The 26,207-nt window shown below is 38.0% G+C and overlaps 1 protein-coding gene and 1 long non-coding RNA gene across 3 annotated transcripts in view; both read right to left on the bottom strand.

Moving 5' to 3' along the window:
- The window catches only part of ME1 (malic enzyme 1), a 195,040-nt gene that overhangs the window by 121,434 nt on the left and 47,399 nt on the right, over window positions 1-26,207 (bottom strand). The window lies entirely within an intron of this gene.
- Window positions 16,681-25,587, bottom strand: LOC137204786 (uncharacterized). The gene is made up of 2 exons (XR_010933831.1): window positions 21,746-25,587; window positions 16,681-16,855 (listed from the first exon to the last, which is right to left on the bottom strand). It is a non-coding gene; the product is annotated as an uncharacterized lncRNA (long non-coding RNA).

The following is a 26,207-nucleotide window of genomic DNA, read 5'->3' as shown; positions in this document are numbered from 1 at the left end:
TTTCTAAAACTTCCTGGAATGTCTCTTTGATCAGAAATCTAATGAGATATCCAAAAGTATTTCAGCACAGAAATGACTCATGCTTCCTGGCATAAAATTGGATATGAAACATTAATCTGAACATATTTAAATATATACATATTTATAAAATGAAAAGTTTAGACAAGAAAGTTATTTATGAATGATATTTTTAAATGAATGGAATTACAATAAAAACCTTTTCTTGGTCCAATTTCTTGTTGATCAATTTGTTTAAAATATTTAATCTTTATTCAAAGTGTATTAAACATGCCAATTAAAATACTCATACTTTTGTGTCTATTTCATGTTAGAACTGAGATAATTCTAAAATGTGGATCATTTTCTCATATACACAGTTCAAACTTTTCTCATAACCTCTGCCACTGTATATATTCCACTCTCAAAACAGATTTGTTAGATAATATTCTTACTTCATGTTGTCTCACATAACATCTCTAATGAAATTTATTTCATATCAAAATAGAGTTCATTTTCTAACATGCAACTTTCTATTGTAACTAGATTTATATTTTCTTATGGAAATGGGTTCATGACTCTCTCCTAACCCAGTGGAGAAGGCAATCATTCTACAGTTTTCAATAATAATCCTCTCTTGCAGAAGCTGAAGAAAATTAAACCCCATATTTTTCACAAAATTTGAGTATGCATTAGTGAGCTCCAGGGGTTAACCTAAAGTTGAGTTATACCAGCAGGTCTGGGCTGATGAGAAAAGACGTACTAAAGAAAGCTAAGTTCAGGTAAAACAGAAGTCAGGAGAAACCTAGATCAGGAGAAACCTAGGATGAAGATGCAGAGTTAAGAGTCATATGCCTAGAGTTGAAAGGAATGGAAGAAATTACTAAAGGAGAAAGAAGAGAAGGTCAAGGAGAAAACATTACAAATTAGTACCTATACTACAAGAATAGGTGACTAAGAGAAAAAAACAATCTAACAGGTAGGACGACCAGTGTTTCTAAAGTCAGGGGAAGTCAACGGAGGAAATGTTAAGAAGGCATGTATCAAGAAGACATACAGATGCCCAAAAAAGCACATGAAAAGATGCACATCATCACTAATCATTAGAGAAATGCAAATCAAAACTACAATGAGGCATCACCTCACCTCAGTCAGAATGGCCATCATTATAAAGTCTACAAATAACAAATGCTGGAGAGGATGTGGAGAAAAGCGAACCCTCCTACACTGTTGGTGGGAATGTAAATTGGTGCAGCCACTATGGAAAACACTATGGAGGGTCTTCAAAAAACTAAAATTAGAGCTGCCATATGATCCAGCAATCCCACTCCTGGGCATATATTCAGAAAAAACTATAATTCGAAAAGATACATGCACCCCTATGTTCACACCAGCACTATACATAATAGCCAAGACATGGAAACAACCTAAATGGCCATTGACAGATGAATGGATAAAGAAGATGTGGTACATCTATACAGTGGGATATTACTCAGTCATAAAAAAGAATGAAATAATGCCATTTGCAGCAACATGGATGGACCTAGAGATTATCATACTAAGCAAAGTAAGTCCGAAAGAGAAAGACAAATACCATATGATATCACTTATATGTGGAATCTAAAATACAACATAAATGAACATATCTATGAAACAGAAACAGACTCACAGGCACAAAGAACAGACTTGTGGTTGCCAGTGGGGAGGGAACGATCGGGAGTTTGGGATTAGCAGATGCAAACTATTATATATAGAATAGATACACAACAAGGTCCTACTGTAGAGCACAGGAAACTACATTTAATATCCTGTGACAAATCATAATGGAAAAGAATATGAAAAAGAATGTATCTACATATAACTGAATCACTTTACTGTAAAGGAGATATGAACACATTGTAAATCAACTATACGTCAATAAAAATTTTTTTTAAAGGCATGGGTCAATATTATTCTATCCTTCAGTAAATGCTTAAAAGAATTCTCCCAAGTATACTACAAAGAATTGTTTTTTCGGGACTTCCCTGGTGGTGCAGTGGTTAAGAATCCGCCTGCCAATGCAAGGGACACAGGTTTGAGCCCTGATCCGGGAAGATCCCACATGCCGCAGAGCAACTAAGCCCATGCGCCACAACTACTGAAGCCCACGCGCCTAGAGCCCATGCTCCGCAACAAGAGAAGTCCGCGCACCACAACAGAGTAGCCCCCGCTCACCAAAACTAGAGAAAGCCCGCACATAGCAACGAAGACCCAACGCAGCCAAAAATAAATAAATTTATTTTAAAAAAAGAACCCCCCCTTTAAAAAAAAATTTGTTTTTTCCTGAACTATTTGTGAGCTAAGTAGCCAGCATGATGCCTCATCATTACCAAATAACTGAGTGCATTACAAACAAAAATATTCTCCTACATAATTATAATTATAATCAGAAAATTACTACTGATACATTACTATCATATAATCTTCAGACACCTTTCACATTTCACCATTCATCCTTCATAACAAAAGAGCCTAGTTCAAAATCCTGTGCTGTAATTAGTTGTCATGTTTCTTGGTCCTGTTCAACCTAAAACATTTCCTCAGTCTTTCCTTGACTTCCATGACCTTAATACTTTTGAAGTTATAAGTCAGTGTTTTTGTAGACTGTCCTGCAATCTGGATTTAGGTGGTGATTCCTCACGATTCGATTCAGACTATAACATCTTTTGCAGGAAGGTCACGGAAGTGATGCTGGCTTCTTCTCCTTGCATCCTATCAGGCGGCGCTGTTCTTCCTTCCTCCCATTATTGATGATGTTCACTTTGATCACTTGATTAATGTGGTGCCTTCCAGGCTTCCTCACTGCAAAGATGCTCTTTTTTCCCTTTGTAATTAACAAGTATTTTATGGGACGATTCTTCAAAACTCTGTAAATACCCTACTCCTCCATTCAACTCTAAATTTATGCATATCAATGTGGGCTTGTGTTTGTTATTTTACTCAGTAGGTTCTAATCTGCTGCAAACATTATTTATTGAGTGCTTACAATGTCCCAGATTTGGCCAGAGGGAGCCCCTTCAGTCTGGCTTCTATGTCCTTTCAACACATCCCCATCATTCTTTAAGCACCTCCTTGCTTTCTGGTATAAGAGGTTCCAAGCTCATCTTTTGCTTACCCTGACCCAGCCCTGGGATCAGCAATTTCTCTAAGGCGTTCTGGTTGCTTTGGGCAGAGAGCAGCATTGAGATCTGAGTGCTGGCTGGGCTCCTTGTTACTGGCGTGTTGTGGCTGCCAAGCCGACTCAATGGGCAGAGCTAGAGAATATATGCGTGTGCACACGTACTCTACATGTGTACACACATACGGGTATGTACACGCATATATACACATTTTATGCATACCTGTTTATTTCTATAACTATCCATTCATCTATCTGTACATTGAAAACTATAAATTCACACCAATACCTCCAATTCCACCAACAACACAGGGTTCCTTCTACTATTCTCCCCTGTTCACATTTGTAACAACTTTCTCCTAGAGCGAGAAACCTACCTCCCATCGTGTTTAATATATTTCCTTACTTGATGGGTCTGCCTGTGTGAAACCAATCTTGTCCCCTCTCGCTGTGTCACACCCCACTTACTTCTGCTAAGGTTCCAGTCTCTGAAGTAGGCAGCCCTCCCACACGGATGCCCTCTTTGCCCCGCTGGGGCTCTGACACCTGGCGCTGTACCGCTCTCCTACCCAGATCCTCCAGGCTGCCCTCCTACACAGGTGTTCTTGACCCGCCCAGGCTCCAACACCCCATGCTGGGCTCCCGGCCCTTTTAATCAGAGACAGGACAAGCGTGAGACAGAGAGAGGGTGCAGACTGACTGCCGCTGTTATCGCTGAGGAACACAAAAAAAACTGGTGCTAGACGTGCAAAAAGAAGCTATAATTATCCACAGCTACTTGGGAAATATCAACCCAGATCCCATCTTTACAGATGAAGGATTTTTATCCCTTTGCTTATCATACTTGTACAAATTCGTTTCTTAATTTCTCATCTTTCACTTTTGTTTGTTGTTGTTTTCCATTTATTTATAGTAAAACGAATTGATTTTTCTCCTTTCAGATTTCTTACATTTCTTTTAAGTATACCAAGTCCTCCCTCGTCAATCATGTTCCTATATTTTAATTTTTTTTCCTAGGTTTGATCCAGTTCTTTAAATCTATCGGAACTGTCACTATAGTCTGTGATGTGAGGATCTAACCCACATCATACTTTTCTGAATATCACACTTCTGATATAACTACATTTTGACCTCATTAATGTCTCCTGTCTTTTGGTACCTGCTTTTATTTTTTTTCCTCCAAATTAGCAGTCTATCCTGACTGAACTTCCTTCTTTATCCAGCTAGATTTTTATCTGTTCTGCCAACCATTCTTAACTCCCTTGACTTTTTCTCTTCCCATCACACCCTTGCAGAAAACCTCCAAATTTAAATCAATCCACCTGCCTTCTCCTTTCCTCAAGCCCTACTGCAGAATGCTGCTTGAGACGGGCACTCAGCTGGGTGTGTTAGATCCGCTGAAACCTCATGGCCTCTCCACTGTCAGCCAGGTCCTCATAACTCAGTATGACTCCCTCGAGGACCTTCTACTGGTTATTCTGCGATTGTCCACGAGAGCTACTTCCTTTCTCCCCCGTCCCCCATCCCCACCCTTCTACACTCTCATCAGATTCACACACCACACCATTTTTTACTCGGAAGACACAGGAGAGACTTCCAGCTTCCAGCTCTCCACCTAGAAACTTCCTTCCATCGTTCACTATTCATCAGTGAATGAAGCGTCAGTATCTCTGTCCTCAAGCCCAGTTTGTCCTCCCGCTGTCACTCTCTGCCCTCTTCCTGGTCTGTTTCACAGTCTCCTGTCTCTGCTTAACCCTTAAATGCTGGCACTCTCCAGGCTCCGAAACAGTTCTCCTCTTCACTCTCATGCATAGTGAAAGCCTCTGGACCCTGCTCTGCTCCCACCCTTGGACTCATTTTCAAGGCTCACTTTGCCTCAGCTTCTGCTGAATATCTCATCTTTTGGCTTTATCTCCCATTTTTGGTTGCTTCCTTTGCTCTTGGCATTTGCTCAACTAGTTCAGCCTGAGAACGATCTAGTTTCCAACTCTGGATGGTCTTTAAAGGATTCCTTTAGGCCTCCCTCCAATGCCCCCCCGCTGCTCTTCGCTGCTACGCTAGCTCCTAATTGCTTATCAGAGACAGTGCAAGTGTTACCTCCTCTTGGAAGTATTTCCTGACCGACATTCAAGCTGAGCTGGAATGTCTCTGTAATCCCACAGACCCCCGCTGCTTTTCTGTAACATAACACATCATATTGTCATATAATTTTTCACTTTCTTATATGTCTGTCCTATTAGATTATGAACTCTTGAAGTCAGGAATTCTACATTTCTCACAGAAAAATAAAAAGAAGTGATAGAATATAAGTAAGAAGAAAGGGGGAAGGTAGTTCAGATATGATTCTGGCACTAGCTAACCCAATGATGGGGAAAGCAGTACGGCAAAGAATCTGGGCTGGAGAACACCCAGGTGCTATGTGGTCGATATATATAATTTCGGGAGTCTTCTGAAAATGACAAGGCCAAGGACCAGACCGAAGAAATCGCAATTTATGGGGAAAGCCCCTGGGAAAGTATAGCAAGAACCAGAGTCAATGCCCAGTTGTAGGACTTGGAGAACCTGCGGCTAAGCGATCAGCAATTTGAGATCTTAGTGTTAACATGGGGGCAACAGATTTGAATGACAGCAAAAGACTTAAGAAATAATGAGAGAACCAACTGACAGCTTCAGAGCCACTAGGTCTGAGGAAGAATCACAAATTATAAGATCACATGAGCTTTGGAAGAAAGGTAAATAAGGTGGTCTAAGCCTTCATTCTGGTTTAGCTTAGAAATAAACGTAGGAAGAGACAGAGTCTAAAGGTTGGGAGGGACCCAGCAGAAAGGTCAAGTGCCAGTGGAAGGTGACATCCTTGTTACTGAACACAAATTTATTACACAAGTAAAAAACTTTTTATTTGAGATTAGAAGAGAAGGGTAGATTTCCAATTTCCTCTGGTCATCTACTTCCAAAAGTAAGGTTTTGAGGTGTTTTTACCCCCACATAACACCCTAATATTGCTAACATGCATGACATTTTTCTTTGGGTAACTATTTGATTTTGCTCTGCAATGATAATCTTGTGAATTCATTTTGTTTATTGCAGAAAATGTTTAAAGCTCTATTTTCAGTCTCAGTCCTCCTGAGGAGTGACAATTAGTGTGGAAGGCAGATTTCTAAGATGTTCCCAAGATTTCCCATCTCCCTGGTGTTCACATCCTGAATCATCCCAGGACTGTGCACATGACGGATTTTACTCTGATTAGGTGACAGATGATTAGCACAGTTGGGCCTCAGGTAGCAAGGTCATCTGGGAGGGCCTGTACTCATTAAAGGCATAGAATTTCTCCAGCTGGTCACAGAAGGGGAAGTCAAAGGTTCAGAGTGAGAAAGACTCCAAGCACTGCTTCAAACTTAGAGGACGCCAAGTGGCAAAGAATAAGAGCTACTTCCAGCAGCTGAGAGCCGTCCCTGGCCTGACAGCCAGCAAGGAAACAGAGACCTCAGTCCTACAATCACAAGGAACTGAATTCTGCCAAGAATAAGAAGCTTGGGAGCAGATTTTTCTGTAAGCCCCAGGATGAGTACTCAGTCTGGCCGATCCCGCGATTTTAGCCTTGTGATACCCTAAACATAGATTCAAGCATACTATGCCAGAATTCTGACCTTCAGCACTGCGAGCTAATAAACAGATGTTGTCTTAAGCAGCTAAGTTTGTATTAACTTGTTACACAGCAATACAACCCTAATGTAAATAGTGTGTATATTAAAAAGTAAAATTCAGATGCTCATTCCATCATTTATCATAGATTCATATTTATTTTATGAAAGACATGACACAGGGCTAGACACCAGGGAAAATACTAGAGGACTATCCACATATAGCTGAATAGCTCTGTTGTCACTTCTGTGACCCAATTACCAACGCACAACATTAATTAGCAGAGATGTCTGTAGTTTCCAGAAATTAAAAGTGACTCAGTACTAAGATCGGTAATATTCTTCCAAATGGTGGTAACATGCTAGCTATTACAATTCAATTTTTAGAATTCCAAGAAGACGCACAGGCAGTATTCTTTTAAAAGAACGCAGATACAGAGTGGTAATGTCCTCAGATACAATGTGAGAAAACAGGAACATCTGGTCAGAAAAAAGAACCATACATTTGGGGGGGAAAAAAATTCCTTTTTTGCAGCACAGTTAAGAAATAATAACAACTACATTATTATAACCCACTGTTCATCTAATCCAATGTTATATTATGGATATTTTACGATATATTATTTCAGGCCGTTAGTGGGCAATGAATAAACAACTGCCTTCAGGATGCGTGAAGGTAACGGGAGTAAGGTTGGAGGCCAAAGGCGCCTTCAATGTTACCACTAATTTTTTTTTTTTTTTTTACATCTTTATTGGAGTATAATTGCTTCACAATGGTGTGTTAGTTTCTGCTTTGTAACAAAGTGAATCAGTTATACATATACATATGTTCCCACATCTTTTCCCTCTTGTGTCTCCCTCCCTCCCACCCCTCTAGGTGGTCACAAAGCACCGAGCTGATCTCCCTGTGCTATGCGGCTGCTTCCCACTAGCTATCTATTTTACGTTTGGTAGTGTATATATGTCCATGCCACTCTCTCACTTTGAAACAGCTTACCCTTCCCCCTCCCCATATCCTCAAGTCCATTCTCTAGTAGGTCTGTGTCTTTATTCCTGTCTTACCCCTAGGTTCTTCATGATATTTTTTTTTTCTTAGATTCCATATATATGTGTTAGCATACGGTATTTGCCTTTCTCTTTCTGACTTACTTCACTCTGTATGACAGACTCTAGGTCTATCCACCTCATTACAAATAGCTCAATTTCCTTTCTTTTTATGGCTGAGTAATATTCCATTGTATACATGTGCCACATCTTCTTTATCCATTCATCCAATGATGGACACTTAGGTTGTTTCCATCTCCTGGCTATTGTAAATAGAGATTCAATGAACATTTTGGTACATGACTCTTTTTGAATTATGGTTTTCTCAGGGCATATGCCCAGTAGTGGGATTGCTGGGTCATATGGTAGTTCTATTTGTAGTTTTTTAAGGAACCTCCATACTGTTCTCCATAGTGGCTGTACCAATTCACATTCCCACCAGCAGTGCAAGAGGGTTCCCTTTTCTCCACACCCTCTCCAGCATTTATTGTTTCTAGATTTTTTGATGATGGCCATTCTGACTGGTGTGAGATGATATCTCATTGTAGTTTTGATTGCATTTCTCTAATGATTAATCATGTTGAGCATTCTTTCATGTGTTTGTTGGCAGTCTGTATATCTTCTTTGGAGAAATGTCTATTTAGGTCTTCTGCCCATTTTGGATTGGGTTGTTTGTTTTTTTGTTATTGAGCTGCATGAGCTGCTTGTAAATTTTGAAGATTAATCCTTTGTCAGTTGCCTCATTTGCAAATATTTTCTCCCATTCGGAGGGTTGTCTTTTGGTCTTGTTTATGGTTTCCTTTGCTGTGCAAAAGCTTTGAAGTTTCATTAGGTCCCATTTGTTTATTTTTGTTTTTATTTCCATTTCTCTAGCAGCTGGGTCAAAAAGGATCTTGCTGTGATTTATGTCATAGAGTGTTCTGCCTATGTTTTCCTCTAAGAGTTTGATAGTTTCTGGCCTTACATTTAGGTCTTTAATCCATTTTGAGCTTATTTTTGTGTATGGTGTTAGGGAGTGATCTAATCTCATACTTTTACATGTACCTGTCCAGTTTTCCCAGCACCACTTATTGAAGAGGCTGTCCTTTCTCCACTGTACATTCCTGCCTCCTTTATCAAAGATAAGGTGACCATATGTGCCTGGGTTTATCTCTGGGCTTTCTATCCTGTTCCATTGATCTATCTTTCTGTTTTTGTGCCAGTACCATACTGTCTTGATTACTGTCGCTTTGTAGTATAGTCTGAAGTCAGGGAGCCTGATTCCTCCAGCTCCGTTTTTCACTCTCAAGATTGCTTTGGCTATTTGGGGTCTTTTGTGTTTCTGTACAAATTGTGAAATTTTTTGTTCTAGTTCTGTGAAAAATGCCAGTGGTAGTTTGATAGGGATTGCATTGAATCTGTAGATTGCTTTGGGTAGTAGAGTCATTTTCACAATGTTGATTCTTCCAATCCAAGAACATGGTATATCTCTCCATCTATTTGTATCATCTTTAATTTCTTTCATCAGTGTCTTATAATTTTATGCATATAGGTCTTTTGTCTCCTTAGGTAGGTTTATTCCTAGATATTTTATTCTTTTTTGTTGCAATGGTAAATGGGAGTGTTTTCTTGATTTCACTTTCAGATTTTTCATCGTTAGTGTATAGGAATGCCAGAGATTTCTGTGCATTAATTTTGTATCCTGCTACTTTATCAAATTCATTGATTAGCTCTTGTAGTTTTCTGGTAGCATCTTTAGGATTCTCTATGTACAGTATCATGTCATCTGCAAACAGTGACAGCTTTACTTCTTCTTTTCCAATTTGGATTCCTTTTATTTCCTTTTCTTCTCTGATTGCTGTGGCTAAAACTTCCAAAACTATGTTGAATAAGAGTGGTGAGAGTGGGCAACCTTCTCTTGTTCCTGATCTTAGTTTACCACTAATTTTTTAAAAAATCAAATGTGATACAATGTTAACAAAAATCAAATGTGATACAATGTTAACAAATGTCAACTCTAGATGATGGATACATGGGTATTTGTAATTAGTCTTTGTAATTTTCCTACATTTTGACTTTTTTCAAGAAATGATTTTATTTCCCATCTTTAAGAGAAAAGTGAAGTAAATACATTTCTCTTTGAGCAGAAGGAAGATGAGTGATTGTTTTTCTAGTTTCAACAGCTACTTAGTAGCAGAAGTGGAACAAAAACTCTGATCTTGTGACACCTAGATCAGTGGTCCTTCCATCTTACTATGAGATGTAACCTCCTTCTAACCACTAGTATAAAGGGTTATCCTATACTATAAACCACTTGCGTCTACAGCCATCTGACCAGCAAGAGAGTACATGAGGTACAGCCCAGGTGACCAGGCTATGTGCAGTCAGGGTTTCCTACTCACAGGTAAGGGGTCTGGAGCCAACCTAAACGCAAATAGCTCAACGTACATCACGATGGAAGAGAAGAGCCATGGAATAATGATCAAAGCAGGAGAGTTGAATATTGGGGAAGTAAATCAACTGCCTAACAAGAAGGTCTGAGAGTTACGAGAGGTAGAAACAGAGTGGATGGGAGGGTGTAGAGATATGGATCATGTGACGACCTTTTGGGAACTAATGGTCCTTTCTGTGACATTCCTCTTGGCTTGACTCTCTCTCCTTTCCAGGGAATAAATCTTTAAAGTGGCAGAACTATGGCATGAAAACCATATTTTAATGATTTGCACAAATATATTAATAAGCTTGGTTCCCTAATTAACTATTTTCATGTGCTGCGCATTAATAATATTTAATTATTAATTCTATTACTTTTCTGGCCTTTATACATTTTCAATTTTTGTTGTAGTTAGTCCTCCAATTCCAAAGGAGTTAAATATTATTTTATAATGAATTAAAATACAATAAAATTACATATGTTGATCTCACAGTTTAGGACATCAGTTTATGTAACTGACACACATGACCATTTAATGAGTGGACCATATCATACATTTTGGCTCCCTATTATAGAAGGGCACTGGATAGGAAGAGGAGTTTTAGTCACAGCTACAAAACTCTAGACCAGTCAGTTAACTTTTCTCGTCTCACTAACTTACAAATAAGAAAGAAGATTTGGTCTAGAATGATATTAGTAAGCTGTGTCTCAAGAATCTCTGCATCTATGACATTGTCTCTTCTAATCCTGAGACTGCAATAGAAAGAACTTTCCAACTTTATTTTTTTTCTTCTGCAATATATATAGCTACCAGAACTATAGAAAATTTGAATGGAGAAACTCTTCTTCCAGAGAAAATAGATTTAAAAAAAATAAAAATAGATATATGCTTTATAGAATTTTCTCCTGTGACTTTTTCCCCCCGACTTTTCCTGGTAGTTTCAGGCACATTGTTAGGAATCAGGTCGTGTAGGGCTTCCCTGGTGGTGCAGTGGTTAAGAATCTGCCTGCCAATGCAGGGGACACGGGTTCAAGCCCTGGTCCGAGAAGATCCCACATGCCACGGGGCAACTAAGCCCGCACGCCACAACTACTGAGCCTGCGCTCTAGAGCCCATGAGCCACAAGTATTGAAGCCCATGCGCATAGAGCCCGTGCTCCACAACAAGAGAAGCCACCACAATTAGAAGCCTGCATGCAGCAACGAAGACCCAACGCAGCCAATAATTAATTAATTAATTAATTTTTTAAAAAAGAATCAGATCGTGTGGGTCATTACAAGAAGAAAAACGAGGGATGACGAGTGGGAAATCACAAACCTACCTAGCTGTCAGGAGACCAAACCGAACATGTCATAGGAACTTTCATTTCTATGCCTGACACCAAACTACATCAAACACAGGCAAACATGTATACACTCTAAGTATCTACTGAAGTGAACTGAGATATGTTTGCTTCATGCTTTAAAAAATATCCTTAATTTAGAGGATTTTGGCTGGTTAGATTATTTTAAAGCAATTCCTTAGTTTTCCCAACAAGTCAATGACCTTATTTTCCCCTTTTATGGAAATACAAAGGCTGCCATCATATAAAGAAAATATTTTTGTTCCTAAGCTGGAGATAATATCTTCCATTTTTGAATGACTGGTAGAAAAATGACCCTTCTATTTTCTAAGATGAAAAATGTTGATTATTATTAATGTTACAAGTATGTATTTTTACCACAATTGGTGATAATTTTTAAGAATGTTTCATCAAGCGTAACAAATGGACTACTTTTCCTTTTGTTCAGTCCATCAGTACAAATTGATAATATTGTGATCATTACAAATTCATTGTGAATAAAAATATTTTAAAGAATATGATAGGTTCTTCTACACAGGCCATGCCAACTGATCTGAACTGGCAGCTCCCTTTATATAGATGGCTGGTGCTCTTTCTATAGATGACACTGTTTTAGTCATTTCATAAAATGTAGGTTATCTATTCTCTATTATTTAGGCAATATATATATTTTGGTCTTATATTTAATTACCTATAGCTTATAGAAATAAGACAAACATATCCTATGTTGAACGCTCGCTCAATGAAAAAAAGAGTTCAATTCTTAATATCCTCAGAAAGGATGTTCTCATTTATTACAAAATGTCATTATCAGGAAAGAGCAAAAATATCTACTACTATCAGAAATGAAAGCCATAGAAAACAATTTTTTTTTACAATAATTTGAGAGGAAGGAGTATGTTCTTTCTCAGATCAAAACCTGGCAGTTATTATAACAAAATTCCTATATATTTTCAATCAAATTAATAAGATTTAAAGTGATTATAGAGAACTTTTTAAAGGATCTTAAAAGGACAGCAAAGATGATTCAATGTTTTAAAAGGAAACCTCTAAAGGAAAAGTTTTCAAAGGATGCAGTGGAGAAGACATACAGAGAAAAAGATAACAGTTTTTAAATATTTATAGGATTCTTACAAAGAGTATAAGAATCCTTATTTTTAAAATCTCAATTAAGAATAAAAACTTAGATAAAATACAAGTGATTCAGGTTTGCATTTGTAAAGGCTGTTAAATATTCAAATGGTTAGGTTTAGGAAGATCATAAGAAGGTGTGTTTAAGGTTTTCTGTGATATTAGAAATTAAGGAAATAAAGTAGCTGACATATCCAGGTCTTTCTCAGTCTGTACTACTATTATTCCAAGATACTGTATGGTGAGATGAAAAGGTACAACAAATTCTGCAATTTAACTTTGCAAGGAAAAAGAAAGGCGACCTTACCTACCTTGTATTTAATCCCTTATGTGATATTTTCTTCTTCTAAACTCCCTTTCAGTAAAGAAAGCAGTAGCAAAGACACCAAAAATATCTGATAGGATAGTCTGAAATTCTTTCAATATGACGTGATAGTGAGGAAAATTTTAAAATATCCAGAGCTATGAGGCAGAAATGAAAATGAGACTAGACAAACACGGAGAACAGTCATAGAATGGTAGATTTCTATACACAAAAAACAATTGTGTTAGGACCAATTACTTGCCAAGCATCCATCTGATTCATTCTGTTTGAATTAGCAAATTCTATCAGAACAGAAAAATTACTTAGTCTCACATCTCAGCTGGTATCTCAGGTTTCCTTCCAAAATTACAAAAAACAGCAATGAAGGAAAGGGAAAAAAAAAAAAAAAAAACCACTTTTCTTCTCACTGTTATGGGAAAATCCATACATCCCATCAAACATTTATTGGCAATGGAAGAACAAAAATCCTTCAGTTACTTGATGTCTATGGAATGAGAGTCACATCCCAGGCCAATATAAACTGACTATGCAATGGCATTCAAGAGCAGAAATAATAAAGACGCTCGATGATGGAAGTGCCCTAGAATAACGCCACTTCTTTTTATGCAAGAAGGCAAAGGCACTAAGGACAAGAAACAGCAATGAAAACGAGGATAAAGAAGAATTCAATTACTTCTCCATGTATAACACATTACTCAGACCATTAAGATTTGTCCCAATACTTGCATGAAATTTACCCACTCAGGCTCATGATCCCATGTCCAAAATCTTAAGAGAATCTCGACATAAATGTAACAACTTTCATTAATCATGCTGTTGTTGCTATAAACTGACTAAAGTTTATCCTAATTCTTTCATTCTCATTTCTCTGATAAACAGCATTCTTGGATAGCAAGAGCTTCTTAGATGAAGCTTTGCTTTCAGGTTCTTTTCAAATGGCTAATAAAGTAAATCCCACAGCCTTGACTCTGGGCCTTCATCCAGAAGTCTTTCCTTTTGCTAATCTTTCCTTTGGGAATCTGTATTCTTGCAGAGGAGTTTATGTAAAACCAAAGCTAGTGATCAAACTATTCGCCCACTTAGTCCCATTTCCTTTTCTAATGCTGAAGAAAACTAACAGAGCTCCATATGCATAGGCTGAGAATCATAAAAATAAGACTATTAATCTAAAAGAAAAAAATGTTGTATACAGGTATTGTCTCTAGGTAGTCTTTTTTCCCCCCCATTTTCAGAGAAAGAAAATTCATCAGTAGAAAAATATAAGCCACATGGGCAGACTTGGTACACTGCCAAATACAATTCAAGCAAACGCCTTTGATGTGAAGCCACTTTGATACGGAGCAGGGCCCTGTGGGGCTCCTGGGCACAAAAGCCTTCCTGTGTGCCCCATTTCTTTCATTACAGGAAATAGGCTTCACTCAGCCTCCACGACTTACCCTGAGGTTCCAACGGACAAGTTCAAACAACTGCTAATTAGGCAAGGGAGGGGATGCACGACAAGGGAAGTCAAGAAACTGTAGTGCAGCCTTGGGGCAGGGTCCTGGTTCCCCCTCAAGGGACACACAGCAATACCTTTGAGCTGTTCTACAGATACTGAAACCCCCAGCAGGTGGGAGAAGTTAACAGTACGCTGCCCACCAGCACGTAGACCCCAGACCGGTTGGAACCTGAAGGTTGATGATGCTGACTCCCACTTACCTCACCACCAACCAATCAGAAGATTGTCCACAAGCTGATCACACCCCCTGTGAACCAGTACTATAAAACTCCTCACTACCCCCTCCAGGTCAGGACACACCGTGTTGACGGCATGAGCCCGCTGTGGCCCCCTCTGCCTGGCAAAGCAATAAAGCTGTTCTTTTCTACTTCACCCAAAACTCTGTCTCTGAGATTTAATTTGGTGTCAGGGTACAGAGGCCAGATTCGGTTTAAACTTTTCCAAAGAATTTAGCAGGGGGAGTTGCCACTGCTGGAGCCTAAGAAACTGATCCCCCCAATGCTACTCTAAACCAAATAATGTCCATTTTCCCTCACATTTCGACCATCCCTCTACAAATTCAAATCCACACTATCACAGGAAATCTGTCACATTTCCTTTAAGTCAAGCATAAGTGAGAAATATGCCTTCAAAAAGCATAAGCTATATTATTATTATATCAGTAAGACTTTGGGGAAATTAAAGGAGAAAATTAAACAGCATTAACTTGATTTATAATAGGGTTCTCAGGCTACTTCTTTTGGGGAGTTGTGCCTCATTCCAGTTCTGTCTGGTTAGGTGCCCCACCTATGATTTTTTTCAAAAGTATTAAACAGTTCTAGATATACTGGATGAAACCTGCAGATTAAAATTTAATATGATTCCATTCAAATAAAAGGTCTATCATTTAATTAGACATAATTTTATCAAATTTATGACATATTTCTTCCTATTACAGTTAATCCCGTTATTTTATTCTATCAAATGCTGCATATTTTTCTACAGCTTCATCTAAAAGGTAAAGTTATTATCCGCCACACCAATTCATTGTTAGCAACATGTATTTTTATCTTTCACTAAATATGTAGAGTTTGAACATTATGTCTAACAAAGTGAATAAATTTACTTTTTATTATTTACATATATTTCTTATCTAATTGTTTCTAAAAGTCCAACACCAGAATTTAATACAGGCACTACATTCCTTGCAACTATTCAGACTTATGATGATAGTTTTTAGATGTTAAGAAGGGTGGAGTTCTTCAAAATTCTCTTGAAGAGTTAACAAGCCAAACAGTATGATGATCACTGATCTACAGTGACAAACATAATCTCGAGTGTTCACTGGTGTTGACAGATGTGCCATCTTAATTTCCTAAATGATGCAAAAGTTCAATGTTATATTTAACATTTACTCCTGAATGTGACTGGCTGCAGAACTGAGCAAAATTCTTAAACGCATCAGTTGAGTGGCACGCCAAGAATACATGTACTTCAATAAAGGACTGGCAATGATTTTAGAATCCAAGAAATACAGTTTTCACTGTATTTAAGATGAATTTTGAAACTTATTTTTTACTATTTCTAGACTGTTCTTATTAAATTAAGGATTTGTGTTTCCCACACGTTGTGAATAGCTACAGAATTCTCTCAATGGTGTAGTTATACGTTGGCACATTTATAAATATGACATGAAGTAACAGAAATAAAATGAAGTTTCTATCAAGAATGTCTCTTCCGAAAGGGGAAAGAAAATCATTTGGCACTGATGCAATTACCACAGTTACTCTCAAGCACTGAATTGTAGACTTGAGAATATGGTTATCAGAAATATTTAAATTTATCCTAATGTTTAGCAGCATATTGGCAATCAAAAGAATATCATCTTTTAAACTCCCAAATATTTAACTAACAAATTTGTTTAAAACGGAGAGGCCATAGGTCGGTGAAGAATCACTTGAAAGAAAATGTATGAAGCCTTATGGATCTCAAGATCTTGCTAATTAACAACTATGTCACATGTTCATAGCTAGGAAAACAAAGGGATTGGTGTTTAGAAAGCATTAGAACAAAACAAAGAATGAAATGATGGTTTTAGCTTCTGTTCTTGGTTTTTTTTTTTCCTTTAAAACTAAAATAAAACTAGACTAGATAAATTGATGTTTTTATTACATTAATAAAGGTTTGAGGCAGTAAACAATACAAGTTATAGATTCAGGGAAACCATGAAATTATTCAAATCACAGAAAAATGACAGGAAACACAGGGATCCAGAGGACTGGCGGGCTTTACTCTGTTTTCTCTGGAGTGCAGGAAGCCATCTCACCCTGGAGGGGGAAGAAGACGTAAAATTCTAATAAGATACTATATATATATATTTTTAAGAGGATATGGGCTTTCCACTTAGCCTGGGAAGAAATCCAGGGCTAATGACTATCTAAAACCTGGGTTTGCAAGACATACTCATTGAAGAGAATTAATACTATTTGGGTGGTGTGTGGGGTGGGATGGAGACAAGAAAAAGAAGGTGATCTAAAGAAAACTACTGCAATTGAGCACAAAATACAGCCAAAGTCCAAGAGTGAAAATGGAGTTAGTTCTCAAAGCTAACATAAGGAAACATACTACTGCACCTGGGAAAGAAAAAAAAGGCAGTTCTTCAATTCTGAGGAGAATTTATCAAATGAGTCTATATAGAGGACACTGAACAATATATCAGACTCTCTTTCCGAAAGAAGTTTTAATAAAAGATAAAGAAGAACCTTCTCTATTTGGCATTTCTTTCTCACAGGGACCCTACAAAAGACAGAATATAACATTAAATTATGAATGCCTGCAAACCAGGTTGAATAAATCAAAACTAAACTTCACTGATCATAGTTTGCTTTACTGTTAAAGTATCAAACTGGGAGGTATATTCTCTACTCAGTAATGATTTGTCTGTTAAGTGGGGCACATGAGTGGAGGGAAGGTTTTATGCAAACTCAAGGTGGCAGTCAGCAGACACTTGCACAATAGAAATCCTTCATATGTGTAAGTTTTCTTAAACTGACTCAAGCGGCTTAATACATAAATGAGACTTCATGCAATTTACCCCTGTTTTCCAACCACAAGGAATTCTTCCCACCATAGTCACTGGTAGTTTTCTCTGGGTAAGGAATGACAATTGTCCTCTGAGATTGTTTAGTATTTTGTTTTCATTTTGGGGGGCTGGGGGTAGCACCATGTATCTCTTTCTAAATAAAAGCAAGAAGAAAGCTGTTCTATATCTATATACACGCTTTCGAATTGTTCGTGTTACATACTTTGATAAACACTGTGTTCAAATTACTTCCTTATTTACATTACTAAGGAAGTGTACTTCATTAGTACAACTTTTCATATTATTTAGTGAACCAGCCTTGAGGCAGGGTCCTGGTTCCTCCTCAGGGGATACACAGCAATACTATTTTGTTACATGCGAAATAATGAAGGGTAATGAAGGAAAAAGAAACCACATTACCATGTCCAAGACTTTATGTCACATGTTAGGAATGTCTTATAACTACAAGATAATAAATTAGAAGCTAAATTTGGTGTAAAAATAATCTTTGCAAAAAAAAGTATGCAATGTCAGTATCTTGTTTGTCTTACTGGAAAAGTTAATGAGCTCATCTTCTCATGTGAAAGAACTCCCCCCTACTACTAGATTTTTTTCTGGGTGAGTGCTTCCTTGAAAAACTTAACAGAGTTTAAATTATTGCTTGTATTTAACACTTTCCATCTGTTTTCAGAAATAGTTGTACCAAATATAATATACTGGTCAGGAAGCAGAATAATATATAAACTTCCTCTGTGTTCAATGAATACTTACAAACACGTTTTCAGTAGTTTTTTTTTACAAGTCTTGATTTGCTAGTGCCTTAGGATTTTAGTCAGAGAAGGGACTTAATTAGGCATCCTTTTGTGAAAACTCACTCTCTTTTGAAATGAGAAGGGCCTAATCTAAAAGAGTGGCGATGGGATTGAATGGATGAGAGAGATTCAACAGATAAGAGGTAAAACTGACAAGGCGCAAAAAGGGAAAAGAAGGGGGTTAACATCCTGAAAATCTCTGAGGTGTCTGGTTGAGGTGACTGAGTGGACGGTGTTGCACCTCCCAAAGTTAAGAAACCTAGAGGACTGGAACGGTAGGCTGGGGAGGAACAGAAGAAAAAGAAAATAGGACCCAGAAGAGAACAGTGGGGAGCACTGACATTTTAGTGGGTGGAGCGGGTCACTGCTCTTAGCTGTACAGATGCAGAAGGAAATATATTGAAGAGCGGAAACGGATTAGGTTTAGTTCATGGAAGTAAGATGTTAAGCCAGTGAATTCCTAGGGGAAATGGAGAGGAGTATATGAGACAAGGAAGATCAGGCCCAGTGTTTACATTCTTGCAACCGTAAGGGTGAGAAGAGAGCCAAGAACACAGCTGGAGCTCAACCCGCTGGAGCAGAAGATCCGGCTGAGGCTGAGCGGGGCAGGCAGAGCTACGGAACTCCAACCCACGTTAACAACATTTGAATTGAAAAAATAGGGGCACAGGGCTTCCCTGGTGGCGCAGTGGTTGAGAGTCCGCCTGCCGGTGCAGGGGACACGGGTTCATGCTCCGGTCTGGGAAGATCCCACATGCCGCGGAGCGGCTGGGCCCGTGAGCCATGGCCGCTGAGCCTGCGCGTCCGGAGCCTGTGCTCCGCAACGGGAGAGGCCACAACAGTGAGAGGCCCGCGTACTGCAAAAACAAACAAACAAACAAACAAACATGGTCTATTTGGTTCTTCCTTGAGGCGGAAGAAAGGACGGATTTGTGCAGTGCACAGAGGACAAGATCGTAGGAGAATGGACTTGGGTTATAAATAAAATTAAGCGTACTAAGTCTGCAAGCTTGAGAAATTCTTATGGACTGCAGCTCTTCTTATCTCTGCTAATGTTTTCAGGGTCGGTGTAAACACACTAGGGTGTCGTATATCCACATCACCTCACCTACAGCCATCACTCCAGGACTAAGAGACTGTAGAGTTATTCCCATGTGGATTGGTTACTGCTATTGGCAACTGTGTTAGCTTCCTACAGCCTTCCTTGACTTCCGCACTCCATATCCTAAGGGGATCCAGTGCCCTCAGAGCGATCAGGATTGATGCAAGGGGAGCCCATATCACAACAGTCTTCTTACTCAGCCTCCCATGTCCACTCTAGCCCCTCCTTTCCAATCTTTTAACCACATTAACAGCCAAAATAATCTTTTACAACTTTAACTGGATGTCATCATTCCTCTGCTTCAAATACCTCAACGGCTCCCCAAATGGATTAAGAATAACAATGAGACTCTACCATGACCCGCAAGACCTGCACGTGACTCCTGACTATCTCAAACCTCGTCTCATGCCATCCTCCCCGCTTCCAGACCTTTTGAACATGTTATTTCCTTCGCCTCAAATGGTTTTTTTTTTCTGGTTTTCACAAGCTAACTCCTCATTCCTCAGGTGTCAGCTTAAATATTATCTTCTCAGAGACACATCCCTGGCTACACGATGAAAAGAAATCCCTGTTGTTCTTCATCACTCTCCTCTGTTCATTTCCTTCATAACCCAAGCTGTACTCACGTCTTTCTCTGCTCCCCTGAATATTATAGGCATGCCTCATTTTATTGCACTTCACAGATGTTGTGTTTTTTTTACAAATTGAAGGTTTGTGGCAACTCTTCGTTGAGCAAGTCTATCAGCGCCATTTTTCCAATGGCATGTGCTCACTTCGCATCTCTGTGTCATACATTGCTAATTCTCCTAATATTTCAAACATTTCCATATTTGTTACAGTGATCTGTGATCAGTGATCTTTGATACTACTCTTGCAACAAGTGAACAACTCACTGAAGGCTCAGATGATGGCTAGAATTTTTTGGCAGTAAAGTACTTTTAAATTAAGGTATGTACATTGGTTTTGTAGACAAAATGCTATTGCACAGTTTAACAGACTACAGTACAGTGTAAACATAACTTTTATACGCACTGGGGAACCAAAAAAATTTTGTGTGACTCACTTTATTGTGATATTCACTTTACTGTGCCAGTCTGGAACCAAACCTGCAACTTCTCCAAGGTATGCCTGTACTTATAAATTCCACAAAGGCAGGAAATACTTCTTTTATTTACCTATATTCAGATTCGTAAAGTGCCTGGCATGTAGTGGACACTCAATATATTTCTGTTAAAGAAAGGAAGGAGAGAAGAAATCATGAACACAGAGAATCAACAAAAAGATTTTGAAGAAGTGGCAGAGTTGGGAAGAAAACAAAGCAGGGACCTTCCAGAACAACTGAGTGATCAGCAATGTTATCTGACAATTTCTAAAACTAGGTTTAAATGTTAAATTACTGTCATTAAATCAATTAGTGTTAGAAACTTCTTAAAGTGAAACCATATTTGAACAATATTCCTATGGAGTATCTATTAGAATTAAGTCTTCTAGAAAGCAATAGATGAAATTCTTTATATGTAAACACTCCATTATTTGGGAGACAAATCTTAATTAACAACACAACATACAATTTTAGCTTTTGAAAATCAGAACACATACTAGTCAATGAGGAAAAGCCCAAGAAGCTACATGTTAAGAGTGTAGCTTCTCTGAACAACTCAGATCCAAGATAGAACCTTATCAATGCAAGAAGATGACTCAACATGAGTCTAGGAGGATGTCATGGTTAATTTTATGTGTCAGGACTTCCCTGGTGGCGCAGTGGTTAAGAATCTGCCTGCCAATGCAGCGGACACGGGTTCAAGCCCTGGTCTGGGAAGATTCCACATGCCGCAGAGCAACTAAGCCCATGCACCACAGCTACTGAGCCTGCGCTCTAGAGTCCGCGAGCCACAACTACTGAGCCCACGTGCCGCAACTACTGAGCCCGTGTGCCTAGAGCCCGTGCTCTGCAACAAGAGAAGCCACCGCGATGAGAAGTCCGCGCACCGTGACAAAGAGTAGCCCCCGCTCACTGCAACTAGAGAAAGTCCGTGCACGGCAATGAAGACCCCACGCAGCCAAAAATAAATAAAATTAAAAAAAAAAATTTATGTCTCTCAACTTGGGCTAGGCATCGTATCCAGATAGTTGGTCAAACATTAGTCTAGATGTTTCTGTAAAGGTAATTTTTAGATGAGATTAACATTTAAATCAGTAGACTGTGAACAAAGCAGATTACCTTCTATTATGTGGATGGGCCTCATCCAATCATTTGAAGAGCTTACTAGAAAAGACTTTACATGACCTTCCCCAAGGGAGAGGGAATTCTTCCAGCACATTTTTGGAGTGAACTGCAGCATCCACTCTTCCCTGGGTTTCCAGCCTGACAGCCTACCCTGAGGATCTGGGACTGGCCAGCCTCTACAACTGAGTGAGCCAATCCCTTAAAATAAATCTCACACACACACACACACACACACACACACACACACACACACACACACACACACACACACACACACACACTACTGATTCTCTTTCTCTGGAGAACTCTAAAACAGAGGAGTACAAAGTAGAAAAATGAGTTCAAGCCCTAACTCTGGTACTTAACCACCTGGTGATACTGAGTTTCCTTGGAATGGCTGTATTAAATCATAAAATACACAGACTTTAAAAACCAACAAGTAGTATACGTTAATGACTCTACCTCCACATGCTCCATTAACACTCAACTACTGTTTCCAAATAAATGTGAACTGAAAATGTACATAAAAACAATTTGAGATAAGCTCTTCTTTATTCATTTTAAAACTAGTATGAGCATGCCAATTAATTAAGCATAAATAGGTGTTGTTCTGATGGTTAAAATCCAACGTACTTTCCACAGCAGAAAACACTGGAAAGAATCCTAAGGTAATACTGAATTCATCAAACAGATGGTATTTATTTGGCACACTGTCAATAAAAATTAACTTCTTCCATTAGGGAAATAACATACCATTTTCAGCTTTTAAAATAAATTACCTCATTTCATAGTGAAAATGTTTTAACTTCACAAAGCAGCACTAATTTTGTAAAATGTGTAAAATATGATACCCTCCAAATTATTATGTCATTCATTCAGCCGCCAATCACAGTAAGACTAGAATTTATATTGATAAATGAACATTTTCCTTGCTTAGAAAGAAATGAAATTCAATACCTTTCATGATTTATTTTAAGTAGATAATTACATAATTTGGAATTCTATCAAATATTTTATAAATTTTACTACAGTGAATATAAAATATTATTATAAAATATATAGTAAGGAGCTCAAATTGACAACTTCAATTATGACTTTACTTCAAACAGTTAAAATTGAGACTATAAAATTACCTACATATAAAATAACCAACATTTTTAAAGGTGTATAAAATAATTCTTACACGATATTAACTACAGAGTACTTTGTCATAAAAACAGACCTTTGAATTTTCAGAAGCATACCTAAGAAGCACAAAGGAAATTTGGTGGAAAGAATAAAAGCAAACTCTAGCCTGGCTATTTCTCCTCAACTACTGATTAGGGGGGGCAGGGGTCGGGGGGGGGGGAGGGACAAAGCACTGCCTCTGGGAAAATTCTTCCTAATAATTTCTCTAGGAGCTAAAACTGTAACTAAGTTAAGGAAAATATATTAAAATAAACAACAGTTTAAAAGCACATACAGAACAAAGTCTGAAAAAACTACAGAGAAATTTTTAAAAATCAGATGAGAAGAATGTAATTACTTCAAATGAGAAAATGTCAACATTAAACTTTTTATCCATTCAAACTAACAGAAACATTATAACCAGGATACAGCTGTGTAAACTGACATGTGCCTGTGGGTTTGTCTGGGGGAAGGAGTACGAATTTTGATGAGATGTGTCATCAAATCACTTGAAATCTGTTCACAATCCTTCTTATTTGAAAATCTATTATTTTTAATAAATCCTAAAATTGTGATTTAAAGTTGCTACTGAAAACTTCCTGAATTAGAAAGCAAGGTTACTTGAAATGATGAGTTAGTTGTGAGGTGGTCCAAATACCTGGAATTATTCTTCTGTAGGCTGCTCTTTTAAAAATTCACAGAATTTTCTAGTTAAAAGTGACCTCAGAATTCAACTATTTTACAATCACACCCAATGCAAGAATCTCACTTATAATGTGTATGACTGATTATCTAACCACAGGAACATTTCCAATGAGGAGAATAAGCAAAGTCTATTCCAATGTCAGATAAATTATCAGAAAAGCTTCACCTACACTGACTGTAAATCTGCATCCCTGTAATAACTTCTATCTACTGATTTTAGTTCTACATTTTGAGGCAATTCCATGCAAGTATCCTTTTTTTTCACATGCAAATCTTCCAAATGATTGAAGACCTAACTATGTCCCTTTCAAGTCTTACCTTTTAGGCTACACGTTTCTATTTCCACCAACTCTTTCTCACATTACAAGTTTTCAATAACTATCACTGCTTTGGGTCACTCTTCTCTGGGTATATCTCAGTTTGCCAATGTCACTTCAAAAATATGGAATCCAAAACTAAACACAATATTCCAGATGTGATCTGGGAAGGTGATGTAAAGAACCATTTATTGCCTCCCTTTAAAAAAAATTCTTTATTTTTAGTAATGAAGACTGGCACTTATAATCCTTCTTAAAAACATAATAACGCCCAAATCAATACACTTTCACAAAGACTACCTGAGATAAAACTTGGTAATTTTTCATAATTCTCCACATGCTATGTGCAAACTTAAAACACCTGGGTGTACCACACAGACTGTAGCAAAGTTATTTTTGGATCCTAAACTTAAATTTCCATTCAAGTTTTCCACACTTAGAGTCTCTAGCTGAATATGGAGACTTGATGAACTGTTACTTGACACTTTTTAAGGGTCTTTTACAGTAAAAGATAAGTTTAACTGCCTTGCAAAAGAGATTTATATGTCTATGCAAACGTTTAGGCAATCCTTAGATCCTGATGTGAAAGAACGCTCTTTGAATCATGCCTACATTTTTTCCATTCTCCAGATTTTTTCCTAATTAAGGCAATACTTAAGAAAGAAGATAGTTTGGTATTTTAAACTACTTCTGGGCACACACTGTATTGCCAGAACTTAAGATACAGGCTACTCTACCTCACTCCTATTTAGCACAAATCACATATACATTTTCATAAATATGACATTTAGTCTGTTCAGAAAAAAATAGTCAATTTCAATTAATTAGTAGTTCAACAAATCATCATCCTCTAAATCTCCATAATAAATGAAAATCAACTTTTTGCAAATAATTATCTCTAAAAAATCAACTGAGGTAACATTTAAGAAACTTGAACTAGTCCAAATATTCCAATAACTTGTTTCATATTTTTGAAAAAAAATTCCACAATGTAGTGTTGTTTTTTTTTTAAAAAAAAAAGGGAGGGTGGGTAGATGCAAATATCAGGCCTATGTCACGGGAAAAGAAAGAAATGAACAAAAGAATATTTTGGAATAAGTATAAATCAAAGGCTTAGTACCATGGATAAAGGGTGAAAAGCTAATTAATATCTAATATTTAAATGATAACTTTTCTAGAAGCATTAAAAAATTAGCTGCTCTCTTAAACACCAACTATTTCAATTTCTAGAGATTCTAACACAATAAAATTATAGAAACAGAAAATTCCAATACAATAAAAAATAAAAATAACAAACTGAACCAGAGCTATCAATGAAAACTATTCCCTGTTCTCAAAAGTCTCCTCAATATTTCTAAAGTGGCTTAATCGAAGAAAGCCAAATTCAATAAAAAATATTCCTGGTCCACCTGCGCAGCTCTGTATCCAGGACTACTTAGAGGTTTAGGACCTCCTCTGACCTCTTCCCAGAAGCCCCCTTTGCTCTGAAAGTGAGATGACCTAGGAAAGCAAGAGATACTCTGGGCACTGGATCACTTGGCAGTTTACATCACAATGGATCACAAAGGACCACATCACAAAGGATAGAACTATTCAACGTACCACAGCTTTACAGGTTAAACATCTAACTCACAGCTATTAAAACTGGCTGTGGGGGCTTCCCTGGTGGCGCAGTGGTTTAGAGTCCGCCTGCCGATGCAGGGGACACGGGTTCGTGCCCCGGTCCGGGAAGATCCCACATGCCGCGGAGCGGCTGGGCCCGTGAGCCATGGCCCCTGGGCCTGCGCATCCGGAGCCTGTGCTCCGCAGCGGGAGAGGCCACAACGGTGAGAGGCCCGCGTACCGCAAAAGAAAAAAAAAAAAAAAACTGGCTGTGAATTGGTACAGCCACTATGGAGAACAGTATGGAGGTTCCTTAAAAAACTACAAATAGAACTACCATATGACCCAGCAATCCCACTACTGGGCATATACCCTGAGAAAACCATAATTCAAAAAGAGTCATGTACCAAAATGTTCATTGCAGCTCTATTTACAATAGCCAGGACATGGAAGCAACCTAAGTGTCCATCATCGGATGAATGGATAAAGAAGATGTGGCACATATATACAATGGAATATTACTCAGCCATAAAAAGAAAGGAAATTGAGCTATTTGTAATGAGGTGGATAGACCTAGAATCTGTCATACAGAGTGAAGTAAGTCAGAAAGAGAAAGACAAATACCGTATGCTAACACATATATATGGAATTCAAGAAAAAAAAAA

Source organism: Pseudorca crassidens, chromosome 13, assembly GCF_039906515.1.
Source record: "Pseudorca crassidens isolate mPseCra1 chromosome 13, mPseCra1.hap1, whole genome shotgun sequence".
NCBI classification, from domain to species: Eukaryota; Metazoa; Chordata; class Mammalia; order Artiodactyla; family Delphinidae; genus Pseudorca; species Pseudorca crassidens.
Note: the sequence above shows the minus strand (reverse complement) of the source record. Positions and strands in the feature narration are given on the sequence as shown.